This window comes from Oncorhynchus nerka, linkage group LG3 (assembly GCF_034236695.1).
Source record: "Oncorhynchus nerka isolate Pitt River linkage group LG3, Oner_Uvic_2.0, whole genome shotgun sequence".
Lineage (NCBI taxonomy): Eukaryota > Metazoa > Chordata > Actinopteri > Salmoniformes > Salmonidae > Oncorhynchus > Oncorhynchus nerka.
The window spans coordinates 77,335,025-77,352,311 of record NC_088398.1 but is presented as its reverse complement, the minus strand read 5'-3'; the positions used below and the strand labels follow the sequence as shown (position 1 = coordinate 77,352,311).

The 17,287-nt window shown below is 42.0% G+C and overlaps 1 protein-coding gene across 1 annotated transcript in view; it reads right to left on the bottom strand.

Annotated features, from left to right (window-relative positions):
* Window positions 1–792, bottom strand: part of LOC115118925 (E3 ubiquitin-protein ligase Midline-1-like) — a 96,204-nt gene extending 95,412 nt beyond the window's left edge. The window contains exon 1 of the mRNA XM_065016047.1: window positions 629–792. The gene's annotated coding sequence lies outside the window, so the exon portion shown is untranslated. The remainder of the gene's footprint in view (window positions 1–628) is intronic.
* Window positions 793–17,287: the final 16,495 nt, after the last annotated feature.

Sequence of the window (17,287 nt, the reverse complement as noted above, 5' to 3'; positions counted from 1 at the left end):
TGTCTGTAAACAATTTTGGGAAAAATTACTTGTGTCATGCACAAAGTAGATGTCCTAACCAACTTGCCAAATCTATCATTTTTGGAATGGTTGAAAAATTTGTTTTAATGACTCCAACCTAAGTGTATGTAAACTTCCAACTTCAACTGTATATATATAGACATAAATACATAAATACATACATACATACATACATACATACATACTACATACACACACACACACACACACACACACACACACACACACACACACACACACACACACACACACATACATACATACATACATACATACATACATACATACATATATACACATGTATATATATTGTTGAACATTAAAGATTGTAGAAACACCAAAGCATTTCCACTCCTAATAGAGTTATATGTTATATGATCGTATTCAAATGTAAGCAAGATTTGAAATTATTATGTTTTAGTCAAATATTATTATAATTTTGGAAATATGTTCCCAAGTATTCCCATGCATAACAGAGAGATACTATGCGATCGTATACAAATGTAAACAAGGTTTGTAATTATGTTTCAGCCCCCTGACCATCCGCTCAAGAAAAAGGTAGGCCCACGGCTGAATTTAGTTGACTGCTGTACAGTGTGCATCTTACCTGGCTCCCCATGGCTGCCAATCCTGCCATGTTTGAGACTGTCTCTCCCAGCTGAATAATGGCAGAAAAGCAGAACCAGACAGAATGTCTCTGTGAGACAGCAGTCAGCCAGTAGAGGATTCCTCTGGTGAAAACAGACAGAAGACAGGAGGTTGGAAGTTAGTCTCACTGCTGTACCCACCTCTTCATCAGGGTGGGTACACACACACATAGTTTATTGACTCACACTCTGCTTCTCATCTGCCTTACAAGTTTACACAGGAGCACAGAGAGCTGGGCCCTCTGCCCCCAGGGTAGCTGAATTACGGTAACGCCTTTACCTTTACAGTTCTTTCCACAAACACAGTGTACAACTACTTCCCTATAAATTCACCTTCGTAATACTCTGAAAATACTCTCAAATATCCATTCCCCGACCCACCCATATGGTGGGAGAACGTCTCGGTTCGACACCTAATAGGCTGTAACTTTGGAACTTGTAAAAGCCAAATGAAAGATCGAAATAGGAGGAAAGTCACTGTGTTTGCTAGGACCAACTGTGTTAGCTGTCAGTGTGTTTGCTAGGACCAGCTGTGTTAGTTGTCAGTGTTTTTGCTAGGACCAGCTGTGTTAGCTGTCAGTGGTTTTACTAGGACCAGCTGTGTTAGCTGTCAGTGTGTTTACTATGACTAGCTGTGTTATTTGTCAGTGTGTTTACTAGGACTAGCTGTGTTAGTATCTGTCAGTGTGTTTATTAGGACCAGCTGTGTTAGCTGTCAGTGTTTCCACTATGACCAGCTGTGTTAGCTGTCAGTGTGTTTACTAGGACTAGCTGTGTTAGTTGTCAGTGTGTTTACTAGGACTAACTGTGTTAGTATCTGTCAGTGTGTTTATTAGGACCAGCTGTGTTAGCTGTCAGTGTTTCCACTATGACCAGATGTGTTAGCTGTCAGTGTGTTTACTAGGACTAGCTGTGTTAGCTGTCAGTGTGTTTACTATGACTAGCTGTGTTAGCTGTCAGTGTGTTTACTAGGACCAGCTGTGTTAGCTGTCAGTGTGTTTACTATGACTAGCTGTGTTAGCTGTCAGTGTTTTTGCTAGGACCAGCTGTGTTAGCTGTCAGTGTTTTTGCTAGGACCAGCTGTGTTAGCTGTCAGTGTGTTTACTAGGACCAACTGTGTTAGCTGTCAGTGTGTTTACTATGACTAGCTGTGTTAGCTGTCAGTGTTTTTGCTAGGACCAGCTGTGTTAGCTGTCAGTGTTTTTGCTAGGACCAGCTGTGTTAGCTGTCAGTGTGTTTACTAGGACCAACTGTGTTAGCTGTCAGTGTGTTTACTATGACTAGCTGTGTTAGCAGTCAGTGTTTTTGCTAGGACCAGCTGTGTTAGCTGTCCGTGTTTTTGCTATGACCAGCTGTGTTAGCTGTCAGTGTGTTTACTAGAACCAGCTGTGTTAGCTGTCAGTGTGTTTACTAGGACTAGCTGTGTTAGCTGTCAGTGTGTTTACTATGACTAGCTGTGTTAGCTGTCAGTGTGTTTACTAGGACCAGCTGTGTTAGCTGTCAGTGTGTTTTGCTAGGACCAGCTGTGTTAGCTGTCAGTGTGTTTACTAGGACCAGCTGTGTTAGCTGTCAGTGTGTTTACTAGGACTAGCTGTGTTAGCTGTCAGTGTGTTTACTAGGACTAGCTGTGTTAGCTGTCAGTGTGTTTACTAGGACTAGCTGTGTTAGATGTCAGTGTGTTTACTAGGACTAGCTGTGTTAGCTGTCAGTGTGTTTACTAGGACTAGCTGTGTTAGCTGTCAGTGTGTTTACTAGGACTAGCTGTGTTAGTTGTCAGTGTGTTTACTAGGACTAGCTGTGTTAGCTGTCACTGTGTTTACTAGACTAGCTGTGTTAGCTGTCAGTGTGTTTACTAGGACTAGCTGTGTTAGCTGTCAGTGTTTTTACTCGGACTAGCTGTGTTAGTAGTTGTCAGTATGGATACTAGGACTAGCTGTGTTAGTAGTTGTCAGTATGGATACGAGGACTAGCTGTGTTAGTTGTCAGTGTGTTTACTAGGACCAGCTGTGTTAGCTGTCAGTGTGTTTCCTAGGACTAACTGTGTTAGCTGTCAGTGTGTTTACTAGGACTAGCTGTGTTAGTTGTCAGTGTGTTTACTAGGAATAGCTGTGTTAGCTGTCAGTGTGTTTACTAGGACTAGCTGTGTTAGCTGTCACTGTGTTTACTAGGGCTAGCTGTGTTAGCTGTCAGTGTGTTTACTAGGACTAGCTGTGTTAGTTGTCAGTGTGTTTACTAGGACCAGTTGTGTTAGCTGTCAGTGTATTTACTAGGACCAGCTGTGTTAGCTGTCAGTGTATTTACTAGGACTAGCTGTGTTAGTTGTCAGTGTGTTTACTAGGACCAGCTGTGTTAGCAGTCAGTGTGTTTCCCAGGACTAGCAAATGTTAGCTGTGAGTGGAAAATCAGTTCCTGATTATGAGGATAAGTGTTCTTTCATCCTAACAGTTTATTCCTCAGAGAAGACTCTGGAAAATAAAGACATCTGGAACAGAATGGATCATCTTCCTATTCGTCATCCTACGCCGACAGGCAACAGACCCATTGTTATTAGAAAAAAGCGAAATTGGATTTCTCAGCTAATTACTTTAAACCCTGCAGGATTCATTGCGATGTTTGAAAAGGAATGATTTCATCTTCACAAGAGGGAGATCATATGGGTGTGGAGCGAACAGGAATCTCCCAACCTCCCTAAAGACAAGTCATCTGTATGCTAACTGGACTTAGAAAAACCTTGAAGAAATTACCTCAGTTTCACTGACTCCAATAAATTAAAATGGCTGCTTATTATCAAGTCCTATCTTCTGTTTAATTGCTGCTTGCTTTCACTTGATGTTTCTTTGAGGCATAAAACACATGATTATATGGTTGGAAACTAGATTTATCACTGTCTACTACTTTAGCCTGATCACCAATGTTTGCTGCAATCTATCTCGTCAGCAGTATAATTGAATTAAAGGTATGCCTTGAAATGTTAGCTAACATAGCCTTCACAACGTTGTCTCCAGTGAATACTGGTAATTACCTTTGGGGAATATAGATCAAGAACCAGTGGGGTATTTCTGATGATTTACATTCTGGGATCTTTTATTGTTTTAAACTATCCTAAGAGGGACAAGAAAATGACATACACTCAACATTTGTGATGTTTGGCCAGCCTGTCATTGCAAATAAGAATTTGTTCTCATCTGGGTGAATAAAGTTGATAATATTTATTCTATTGCAGTCTCACCTGAAACAACACAGATCCATGGTCTGTATTATCAGTTGCAGAAATCAACATGCACACACTTGACAATATTTCCCAACACTACATTCATATTTTGTTGATGACTCCAGTAGCATTACAAAGCAAGAATAGTATGGAGAAGAAACAAGAGCTGTGGAGCAATATTTCAGTTTCTATCTATTTTACAGTCACTTCTGAGAAGCCACATAATAAAATAAAAAACATCTGTTTACACGATCAGGTTTTTTCAAATAATTTGTTAACAAGCAGATGACTGCTCTGGACTGTCTGCATGACAACATCTGGATACATAATATCTATAGCTATGAGGAGAGGAGAGCTGCTCCTTGTTGCAGTTCAGTTGAACAATTCTCTGATTGTTTGAAAGTTGGATGGCAACACAGTTTCTGTATTAGGAACGCCCTTTTGGTGAATATGATGAAGTAGAGTGATAACACATTTTTATAAAACAACAATTGTTTAGAATCGAGTGCCAGAACAGGAACATATTGAGGTTGGCCCAAAATGTATTTCAAGTTCCAACATGTCCATAGCATCTGTATCCCTAAAGTATCCTGCCATGCAGATGATCTAAGCCAATAGATAGAAACATGATCTCTCTCCTTGGGGATACCAATATTTGAAATGTTTTTCAAGGCACACACACACACACATTTATTTTAATTTCTTACGACACTACAAGTATATAGTGAGAATTAAATAACACTAGTTAGCTCAACTACCAAAAGTAGACTCTTTATACTTCCTTTTTTTGATCATTAACATGTCATTTAAATAACACACATTCCCTTGGTTTCACATGGAGCGGAAGCTGAACAGAGTTCTAGAAGACTGAATACGAGGTTAAAACCGAGCTGCCAATTGAGAATAAAACAAAGCAGATCCTTCCAGTGGTCTGTCAGTCATAGTGGGAGCAAGAATGTTTCCCATTAAATGACTCGCATTAAGAAGGAAGGCTGTAATTATATTATCCGACTGAAACATTGCATACAGGATCAGGGACTACACTGAGCTAAAAGTAGTAATGTAGAAGATTAAACAGTCCTAGACCAATGCTAATGTAGCAAGTTGTATTTATTTGTATGGGGACACATATAACTCATCAGGGTTTGTGTCAGTTGAAAGCTATTTTCTTCTCTAAATATGAATCCAGCAGTTGTCCCCTGCTATTTAAATATATTCTCTTATCTCAGTAAACCAGTTTCCTATTATAGACCAAATGTTTTCTTACGCGTTTAAAATAAAAAGGTCTTGCTCAGAATCAGAAGTTTGACAACGAAGTGCACACAATAACTTTAGCCAATCTTTTTTTTAACCTTTAAAAGCCTTGGTAATAATCTGAAGTCAAGAAGAGGAAAAAAAATCCCTTTAAGAAGATGATGATTTAGTCTGGGTTTAGAGGCTTAATGCAATCAGTGTTAATCCTTTAATCTGAAAGGAAATTATCTCCAACATAAAGTTCATAACCCTAACCAATAATGTGTAGGCCATCATTGTAAATAAGAATTTGTTCTTAACTGACTTGCCTAGTTAAATAAAGGTTACATTATTTTTTATATTTTTTTTTTAAATAATGGGTGTTTCATTGGTAATTAGTGTATTAGTAATAATAATAATAATATTGCAGTCATAAAGCTTTAACATAATTTCAGGGTTGTTCAAAGTCTCCATTGGAAGTTGTCACTCATATTCAATAATATGCATTGAAACAGCTCAGCAGTTGATCGTATCATTAATAAAACATGTGACAGGTCTACAGAGTTTGCGTGTGGAGTGCAGACATAACCTCATGCTCTTCAAGGAGTTCTAAAGGATGTTCTGTGGTTCCTGGTGTTCTGTGGATCCTGGATGTCCACCCACTGTCTCAGCTAGAACCTCCCTCTGTCCTCCCTACAGCTGCTGCTGCTGCTGCTACCAGTAGACCCAGACAGGATGGACCCCCTGTAGACAAATCAGACCCCTCTGCCGTCCCCTCCTCCCCACCCCAACTCTGCTCTCGTCCTTCCCACCTCCACTCACTTCCTCTCCTCACCTCCTCTGCTCCGTTCCTCTCCTCCCCTCCCAGCCAGTGGATCAGTGGTGGTGGAGGTGGTGGAGGAAGAGGAAGTGGAGGTGGTGGTGGAAGAGGTGATGGAGGGAGAAGTGGTGGTGGAGGTGGTGGTGGTGGAGAAAGTGGTGGAGGTGGTGGTAGTGGTGGAAGAGGTGGTGGAGGGAGAAGTGGTGGTGGAGGTGGTGGGGGTGGAGGTGGTGGGGAAAGTGGTGGAGGTGAAGGAGTTGGTGGAGGAGATGGTGGAGGGATAAGTGGTGGTGGAGGTGGTGGAGGAGGTGGTGGAGGGAGAAGTGGTGGTGGAGGTGGTGGAGAAAGTGGTGGAGGTGTTGGAGGAGGTGTTGGAGGAGGTGTTGGAGGTGGAGGAGGAGGTAGTGGTGGAAGAGGTGGTGGAGGGAGAAGTGGTGGTGGTGGAGAAAGTGGTGGAGAAAGTGGTGGAGGTGGAGGAGGTGGTGGTGGTGGTGGAGGTGGTGGAGGGAGTGGTGGAGGGAGAAGTGGTGGTGGAGGTGGTGGAGAAAGTGGTGGAGGTGTTGGAGGAGGTGCTGGAGGTGGAGGAGGAGGTAGTGGTGGAAGAGGTGGTGGAGGGAGAAGTGGTGGGGGTGGAGAAAGTGGTGGAGAAAGTGGTGGAGGTGGAGGAGGTGGTGGTGGTGGTGGAGGTGGTGAATGAAGTGGTGGTGGTGGAGGACGTGGTGGTGATGGTAGAGAAAGTGGTGGTGGAGGTGGTGGATGAGGTGGTTGAGGTGGCGGAGGAAGTGGTGGAAAAAGAGAAAGTGGTGGTTTTAGAGGTGTGTGTGGTGGAGGAGGAGGTGGTGGTAGAGGAATTGGTGGTGGAGGTGGAGGAGGAGGAAGTGGTGGAGGTGGAGGAAGTAGTGGTGGAGGAGGTGGTGGAGGTAATTGAGGTGGTGGTGGATGTGGTGGTGGTGGAGATGGTGGTGGAGGTGAAGGAGGTGGAGAAGGAGAGGGTGGTGGAGGAGGAAATTGTGGTGGAGGAGATGGAGGTGGAGGAGGAAGTGGTGGTGGAGGTGGAGGAGGAGGTAAAAATTGTGGTGGAGGAGGAGGTGTTGGAGGGAATGGTGGTGGAGGTGGTGGAAGTGGTAGAGGATGAGGTGGTAGAGGAGGTGGTGGAGGAAGAGGTGGAGGAGGTGGTGGAGGAAAGAGTGTAGTTGGTGGTAGTGGAGGTTGAAGTGGTGGTGGTGGTGGTTGTGGAGGAAGTCATGTTGTGCTATAAGTAGTGGAGGAGGTGGTGGAAGAAGTGTTGGTGGAAGTGGTGGTAGGAGTTATTGTGGAGGAAGTTGTGGAGGTGGTGGTGGTGGAGGTAGAAGTGGTAGAAGTAGTGATTGTGGAGGAAGTGGTGGTGATGGGGGTGGAGGAGGTGGTGATGTTGGAGGTGGTGGTGGTAGTGGTGAATCCAGACATCCTGTTCTGTCTCTCTGGCTTGGTAGGAGAGTGTGTGACAAGCTCTATTGTGGTCAGAATGGAACAGCACAACAGCCTTAACACAGCTGGCGAGGCAGATGTGGCCCACAAAGTTTAACCACATTTCTTAGTGTTGAGAAAATCCCCTGGCTTTGCATAACAAGGAGTAGACTGCATTATTATGACAACCGAAAGCTAGATGTCCTATTGTTCCAACGAATAGTAGAGTGGTGACTGGACATGACGTTTAGCAGCACTTTGTTTTTCGAGTGACTTGCTGAGTTTGATCACTTCACCGTCTATGTTGAGAGACTGAGCTAAGACACATTCTGTAAAAAAAATTAAATTCAAACGTCAAAATGGATATAACCATTTTTATGGATATTCAGCAAGATAACATACAGTGACTTCAGAAAGTATTCACACCCCTTGACTTATTCCATATTTTGTGTTGCAGCCTGAATTCAAAATGGATAAAGTATTTAAAATTATCAATACCCCAAAATGACAAAGTGAAAATATATATATATTTTTTTAAATGTTAGCACATTTATTGAAAATAAAACACTGAAATATCTCATTTACATACTGTAAGTATTCACACCCCTGAGTCAACACTTTGTAGAAGCACCTTTGGCAGTGATTACAGCTTTGAGTCGTCTTGGGTATGTCTGTATCAGCTATGCACATCTGGATTTGGGGATATATTTTCATTCTTGCTGGCAGATTTTCTCAAGCTATGTTAAGTTAGATGGGGAGTGGCAGTGAACAGCTATCTTCAAGTATTTCCAAAGATGTTCAATAGGATACAAGTCTGGGCTTTGGCTGGCCCACTCAAGGATTTTTCACATTCTTGTTCTGAAGTCATTCCAGCATTGCTTTGGCTGCATGCTTGGGGTCAATGAGCTTAGACTGGGGCCCCCACTTATTCACTCTGAAGAAGGTTCCTGTATTTGGCTCCATCCATTGTTCCCTATATCCTTACCAGTCTCCTAGTCCCTGCCGCTGAATAGCATCCCCATAGCATGATGCTGCCACCACCATGCTTCACGGCAGGGAGTATACCACGTCTGTCACCGGCTTCATTCATTTTATTTAGATTTTTTTAAATATTTCACCTTTATTTAACCAGGTAGGCTAGTTGAGAACAAGCTCTCATTAACAACTGCGACCTGGCCAAGATAAAGCACAGCAGTGCGACACAAACAGCATCACAGAGTTACACATGGAATAAACAAACATAGTCAATAATACAATAGATATAAAGTCTATATACAGTGTGTGCAAATGAGGTAGGATAAGGGAGGTAAGGCAATGAATAGGCCATAGTGGCAAAATAATTACAATATAGCAATTAAACACTGGAGTGATAGATGTGCAGAAGATGAATGTGCAAGTAGAAATACTGAGGTGCAAAGGAGCAAAATAAATAAATAACAGTATGGGGATGAGGTAGTTGAGGCTATTTACAGATGGGCTGTGTACAGGTGCAGTGATCTGTGAGCTGCTCTGACAGCTGGTTCTTAAAGTTAGTGAGGGAGATATGTCTCCAGCTTCAGTGATTTTTGCAGTTCGTTCCAGTCATTGGCAGCAGAGAACTGGAAGGACGGGCGGCCAAAGGAGGAATTGGCTTTGGGGGTGACCAGTGAAATATACTTACTGGAGCGCATTCTACGGGTGGGTGCTGCTATGGCGACCAGTGAGCTGAAATAAGGCGGGGCTTTACCTAGCAAAGACTTATAGATGATCTTGTGACAAATCTGAAGCGAGGACCAGCCAACGAGAGCATACAGGTCGCAGTGGTGGGTAGTATATGGGGCTTTGGTGACAAAACGGATGGCACTGTGATAGACTGCATCCAATTTGCTGAGTAGAGTGTTGAGGCTATTTTGTAAATTACATCACCGAAGTCAAGGACCGGTAGGATAGTCAGTTTCACCAGGGTATGTTTGGCAGCATGAGTGAAGGATGCTTCGTTGCGAAATAGGAAGCCAATTATAGATTTAATTTTGGATTGAAGATGCTTAATGTGAGTCTGGAAGGAGAGTTTACAGTCTAACCAGACACCTAGGTATTTGTAATTGTCCACATGTTCTAAGTCAGAACCGTCCAGAGTAGTGATGCTGGACGGGTGGGCAGGTGCGGGCAGCAAATCGGTTGAAGAGCATGCATTTAGTTTTACTTGCATTTAAATTAAGAGCAGTTGGAGGCCACGGAAGGAGAGTTGTATGGCATTGAAGCTTGTCTGGAGGTTAGTTAAAACAGTGTCCAAAGAAGTGCCAGAAATATACAGAATGGTGTCATCTGCGTAGAGGTGGATCAGAGAATCACCAGCCGCAAGAGCGACATCATTGATGTATACCGAGAAGAGAGTCGGCCCCATAGAGACTGCCAGAGGTCCGGACAATAGGCCCTCCGATTTGACACACTGAACTCTGTCTGAGAAGTAGTTGGTGAACCAGGCGAGGCAGTCATTTGAGAAACCAAAGCTGTGTAGTCTGCTGATTAGAATGTGGTGATTGAGTCGAAAGCCTTGGCCAGGTCGATGAATACAGCTGCACAGTAATGTCTCTTATCGATGGCGGTCATGATATCGCTTAGAATACTACTACACCGGCTCGAATAATACTACACCGGCTCTGATGCTCATCGCATGTGACAGGGCTTGCAAACTATCACGGATTACAAAGGGATACCAAGCTGCAAGCTGCACAGTGACGCGAGTCTACCAGACGAGCTAAATGCCTTCTATGCTCGCTACTAGGCATTCAACACTGAACCATGCATGAGAACACCAGCTGTTCCAGACGACTGTGTGATCACGCTCTCCATAGCCGATGTGAGTAAGACCTTTATTTTTGTAATTATCTTTAATTATAATTTTAACAGGGGTTTATTAAATAAACAACCAAACAGCACCACACAGACCAAGTACAATAAAATGAATATGGATACAGCAAAATATTATACAAACATCACAGCAATAACATGGGGCATTTATGGGAGGTTTTCTACATAGGACCACAATGGAGACCAAATTTTACAATATGTGTCAGACTTCTTTTCTTGAGTAAATCAAAGGTATGTTTCTCTAGGGGTAGAATAGCAGAAGCTTGAGAAAGCCACATTCTCGCAGATGGTATTTTAGGTGTAGACCATAATAACAAAATAAATGTTCTTGCTAAGTAAACAAGGGTATTGGACAGATGTTCAGAGTCAGGGTCAAACACATTGTTACAATCAAAGTAGAGCAAACATAAATTTGGTGAAAAAGCAAATTGTCTACCCAAGATCCTTCTGGGTGTGTAAATGAATATAATTCCAATAAGACTGGATTCTGCTACAGCACCAAAAAAACATGCATGAAATCAAAAAAGGAAAAAAATCAAGGTGCTGTTTACATCTGAAACATTAAGGGCAATCGGATTAAGAGCAATCGGTTGACAAGCAGAGGGATTTAAGGTCTGGAATCTGCAAGTACCCGATAAGGCCAGGATCTTTTCAAAGCTATTAATAAATGATAAGGACGCTATGGCTCTTGGTTGACATGCTATTGATTCCATCCCAACCCAAAGTAAGTGGCATCTGTTTAGGCACCAACTAAACATGTGCTTGATCTGAGGAGACCAGTAATATAGTAGCAAATTTGGCAAAAAAGACCCCTCTTAAATCCTTAGGCTTAAAATTTGTTTGGTAAATTTGGTTCTAGGTTTCTTATTGTTCCATATATATTTAGAGATATTGGCCTTCATTTTCGTAAAAAAAAAAAAGGACTGAGATAGATGTCAGGGGATATTTTGGAATAGATAATTTAGCCGAGGAAGGATATTCATCCTGACGACATAAATCCTGCCAAAAAAAGAGTTTGGCACGGTAGACCAGTTAACCAAGGCCTGTTTAATCTTTGTGCCCAAAGGCATGTCATTTGAAGTGAACAGGTCTTTAAGATTTGGAGTAACATAGATGCTCAAGTATTTTAAGTTTCAGGCAATTAGACTGGAGATATAGTTTCTAAGTTGATTGTAGCGGGGATATTCAAATCTAAAGCCATGGATTTATCCACGTTAATTTTGTACCCTGACAGGTTACCATATTCAGATATGATGTTCATTACTGCAGTGACAGAGGTCTCTGGTCTGGATTAAAGCACATCATCAGTAAATCATGGAATTCTATGCTCTTCGTCACCAATAGAGACGTCCCTGATGTTATTATTATAACTTATTGCCTCAGCCAGTGGTTCTATGACGAACGAGAACAGAGCAGGAGATAAAGGACAGCCTTGACAACAGCCCCTACTGTTAGGAAATCTTTCTGATAATTTACCATTTGTTTTATCTGCCGCTGATAGTCAGAATAAAGTAATTGTACTAAATTAATAAAATGGTTATCCAGATTAACTTTTTCTAATACAGCAAAGAATCATTTCCACTCAACTCTATCGTAGGCGTTTTCTGCATCAGGAAAGATGGCGTCCTCACATTGTCCTTTCCAAATCTGGATTTGACAAAGCCAGTCTAATCAGGTTTAATGAAGTCTGGAAGTAGGACCTCCATCCTGAAAGCAAGTGTCTTAAAGACTATTTTAACATGAACTCCTAGCAAACTGATAGGTCTAAACGATGAGGAGTTTAATGCGTTTTTGTCCTTTTATAGTATCAGGCTAATGGATGCAGTTTTTCAGGACTCTGGAATGATGTCTCTTTCGAACATATCATTTAGAGCAGGCATGAAGATAGGGCATATATCAGGTCAAAGCTTGTAGAACTGCCGGAAAGCAGTCTAGGCCGGGTGCCTTGCCAGAAGGCATTGCCTTAATTGTTTCCCAAACCTCTTCAGGAGTAAAGATAGCATTTCGTTTATTTGTTATGCTCATCTGATATAGTGGGCAAGATGATCTTATTCAGATATTTTGTTATTTTGTTTTTCCATCTTGTACATTGTGAAGTATAAAGAGATTTTTTAGAAATCACAAAACATTATTGATAAGCAATGGATCATAAGAAGTGAAGCCATCTGCCATCCTTATAGACTTAATACACCTTTCATTCTGTTATTTCTTAAAACCTCTTAGTGATAGGCGGGACGCAAATGTCTCAACTGGCCAATTGCCAGGGGAAATGCAGAGCGCCAGATTCAAATAAAATGCTATAAAATTCTAACTTTCATTAAATCACACATGTAAGATACTCAATTAAAGCTACACTCGTGAATCCAGCCAACATGTCAGATTTTAAAAATGCTTTTCGGCGAAAGCATAAGAAGCTATTATCTGATAGCCTGCACCATCTGCACCAGCAGTGAACAAAGGAGCTAGCATATTACAACCCTGCAGGCGCTACACAAAACGCTGAAATAAAATATAAAACATGCATTACCTTTGACAAGCTTCTTTTGTTTGCACTCCAATATGTCCCATAAAAATCACAATTGGTCATTTTGTTCGATTAATTCCGTCCATATATATCCAACATGTCCATCGTGTATATCCAACATGTCCATCGTGTTTGATCCAGAAAAAAACAGCTTACAAAAACGCAACGTCACTACAAAATATTTCAAAAGTTGCCTATAAACTTTGGCAAAATATTTCAAACTACTTTTGTAATACAACGATAGGTATTTTTAAACGTTAATAATCGATCAAATTGTAGACGGGGCAATCTGTATTCAATACAGGAAAGAAAAGCTGCTTTTTACGTCTTGCGCAACTCACAAAAGTGTCCCCAGTTCTGTGTTGGCCTACTTCTTCATTGCACAAAGGAATAACCTCAACCAAATTCCAAAGACTGGCGACATCCCGTGGAAGCGGTAGGAACTGAAAATAGGTTCCTATGAAATAACCCATGGCAAAGAAAATACAGGGAACTTAGAGGAAAAAAAATCTGAACAGTTAGTCCTCGGGGTTTTGCCTGCTACATAAGTTCTGTTATACTCACAGACATGATTCAAACAGTTTTAGAAACTTCAGAGTGTTTTCTATCCAAATATATGAACAAGATGCATATCTTATATTCTTGGCATGAGTAGCATGAAGTTGAAATTGGGCTCATTATTTATCCAAAAGTGAAAATTCTGCCCCCTAGCTTCAAGAGGGTATTACCTAACGTTGTATTACAAAAGTATTTTGAAATATTTGGTGTTCAAGTGTACAAGTGTTCAAGTAGATGGCTCGGACTGTTACCAAACTCATATTTTTTTTGCTCAGTAAAACACTTATTTTTTTACATGCTTTGTATGATCTAAATAGAGTTTGGCCTTAGCACAAACTAGTGACTTCCTGTTTGCCTGGGTTGGTTGTTGTTTATGAAAAAGTTCTACAGGCTTTACTTCCGCTTCCAATTTTTTTCCCTATTTTCCATTCTAAGCTTCTTGATCAGAAAGGCTTGGGAAATTATATAACCCTTTATGGTTGCTTTAGCAGCACCCCAGATAGTTGTAGCTGAGACAAGAGTTGATTGCCGCTAGAGTGCAATGCGCCGTGTCGATGACTGGGGGGCCTGTCAAACGTCTCTCCGCCGAGGAAGTCTTGCAGGAAAGAGGCCATGAACTGGGTAGGATTGTGCCCTTCCGGCCCTTCTGGGATTCCGGTCACACGTATGTTCTGTCTCCGGGAACGCTTTTCCTGTTCTTCTAGACTAACTTTCAGCTTCACATTCTCTGAGGTAAGCTCGTCGTTTTTGGTTGAAATCGCACCCCTTCGAGTAAAAACCTTAAACAGGTTAACATTTACAAGGCCACAGGGCCAGACGGATTACCAGGAAGCGTACTCAGAGCAAGCACTGACCAGCTGGCATGTGACTTCACTGACATTTTCAAACTCTCCCTGACCTAGTCTGTAATACCTACATGTTTCAAGCAGACCACCATAGTCCCTGTGCCCAAGAACTCCAAGTAACCTGCCTTAATAATGACTAAACCCCGTAGCACTCAAATCTGTAGCCAGGAAGTTATTTGAAAGTCTGGTCATGGCTCACATCAACACCATCGTCCCAGAAACCCTAGACCCATGCCATACCGCCCCAACAGATCCACAGATGACGCAATCTCTATTGCACTCAACACTGCCCTTTCCCACCTTGACAAAAGGAACACCTATGTGAAAATGCTGCTTATTCACTACAGTGCAGCACTCAATACATTACATTACATTTAAGTCATTTAGCAGACGCTCTTATCCAGAGCGACATACAAATTGGTGCGTTCACCTTATGACATGTGTTAGTGCCCTCCAAGCTCATCACTAAGCTAAAGACCCTGGAACTGAACACCTCCCTCTGCAACTGGATCCTGGACTTCAAGACGGACCGCCCCCAGGTGGTGAGAGTAGGCAACAACACATCCACCACACTGACCCTCAACACAGGGGCCCCTCAGGGGTGCGTGCTTAGTCCCCTCTTGTACTCCCTGTTCACCCACGACTGCGTTGCCACGTACAACTCCAACATCATCAAGTTTTACAACGACACGACGGTGGTAGGCCTGATCACTGACGATGAGACAACCTATAGGGAGGAGGTCAGAGACCTGGCAGTGTGGTGCCAGGAAAAACAACTGCTCCCTCGATGTGAGCAAGACAAAGAAGCTGATCATGGACTACAGTAAAAGGAGGGTCAAGCACGCCCCCATTCCCATCGACAGGGCTGCAAGGGATCGGGTCGAGAGGTTAAATTTCCTTGGTGTGCACATCACCAAGGACCTATCATGGTCCAAACACACCAAGACAGTCCAGAATGACAATGCTTATGACAATGCTTATTTCCCCTCAGGAGGCTGAAAGGATTTGGCATGGGTCCTCAGATCCTCAAAAAGTTCTACAGCTGCACCATCGAGAGCATCCTGGCTGATGGCATCACCGCCTGGTATGGCAACTGCTCGGCATCTGACCGCAAGTTGCTACATTGGGTAGTGTGTACCAGTGGCGGTCAGTGTCGTTTAAGATGAGGGAGGACCAAAAATATTTTTATGCACATGGCCTTATTTCTATTACAGCATATTGGATATTCCATTCTCCCAGTTCAATGTAACAGCGAAAGTTTTAGGCTACTACATGGTAGTCATTATTTTTCCTATACCGATCATGAGGTTGCTATAATCTAGCCTATCAATGAACGTTTACAACGTACAGTACCAGTCTAAAGTTTGGACACATCTACTCATTCAAGGGTTTTTCTTTATTTTTTACTATTTTCTACATTATACAATAATAGTGAAGACATCAAAACTATTAAAATAACACATATGGAATCATGTAGTAACCAAACAAAGCTGAGCATATGTGGAAACTCCTTCAAGACTGTTGGAAAAGCATTCCAGGTGAAGCAGATTGAGAGAAAAGTGTGCTAAGCTGTCATCAAGGCAAAGGGTGGCTATTTGAATAATCTCAATATAAAATGTATTTTGATTTGTTTAACACTTTTTTGTTACTACATGATTCCATATGTGTTATATCATAGTTTTGATGTCTTTACTATTATTCTACAATGTAGAAAATAGCACAAATAAAGAGAAACCTTTGAATGAGTAGTTATGTCCAATCTTTTGACTGGTACTGTAGGTGCACACAGGTCAAGGGACACATTTGTTATAATTTCTGTTTAAGTCTATGGAAGGCTGTGCAACCATGAATCTCTGACGTTTTGTATTGAGGTCAGTGTACCCAGAGAAGGAAGGAAGCTAGCTGTCCTCCGGCTACACCATGGTGCTACCCCACAGAGTGTTGTTGAGGCTACTGTTGACCTTCTTTGCAAAATAGTGGGATTTAATCAATTATTTGGTGATGTGATTATATGCAGTATAGTTTTATCTAAAAATGAAAACTTTAACGTTTTATAATTTACATTTTTATGAAATTCACCGTGGAGGATGGTCCTCCCCTTCTTCCTCTGAGGAGCCTCCACTGGTGTGTACGGCCCAGTACATCACTGGGGCCGAGCTTCCTGTCATCCAGGACCTCTATACCAGGAAGGCCCAAAAAATGATCAAAGACGGTTCTCTCTGCTACCGCATAGCAAGCGGTAGCACCAAGTCTGGGACCAAAAGGCTCCTGAACAGCTTCTACCCCCAAGCCATAAGACTGCTGAACAGTTAAACAAATGGCTACTCGGACTATCTGCATTGACCCCCTTTCGTATTCGTATTTATTCTAATTGTTTTTCACTGACTCTTTTGCACAGGCTCGACGTACACTCACTGGACTCTAACCACACACTCACACATACTACACTGACACTAACACACACACACACATGCACATATTGATGCTACACACACACACACACACACACACACACACACACACACACACACACACACACACACACACTACATGCTCGGCTAATACTCTGTTTATTATCTATGCACTGTCACTACCTCTACCTACATCTACAGTACATATTACCTCGACTTATTATCTATGCACTGTCACTACCTCTACCTACATCTACAGTACATATTACCTCGACTTCCCCGTACCCCTGCACATTGACTCTGTATCAGTACCCTTCGTATACAGCCTCCTTATTGTTATTTTATTGTGTTATTATTTTTCCTTCATTTTATTTAGCAGATTTATTTTGCTTACATTTTAATAAAAAACTGCATTGTTGGTTAAGGATTTGTAAGTCACGGTAAATTCTTCACGTTTTATTCTGCGCAAGTGACAAATAAGATTTCATTTGATTGTTTGAATTAGGAATGGTGTTAGACGGGTGATGAGCTGTGTCTGTTTTTTTCCAGACATTCAGCGCTTTGCATTCAGTCCAAACAGTTCCGTTTTTGTCTCATGAGACCACAGAATCTTTTGGCTTATGCTCTCAGAGTCTTTGCCATGCCGTTTTGTAAACTCCAGGCGTGCTGTCATGTGCCTTTTTCTCAGGAGGAACTTCCATCTGGCCACTCTCACATAAAG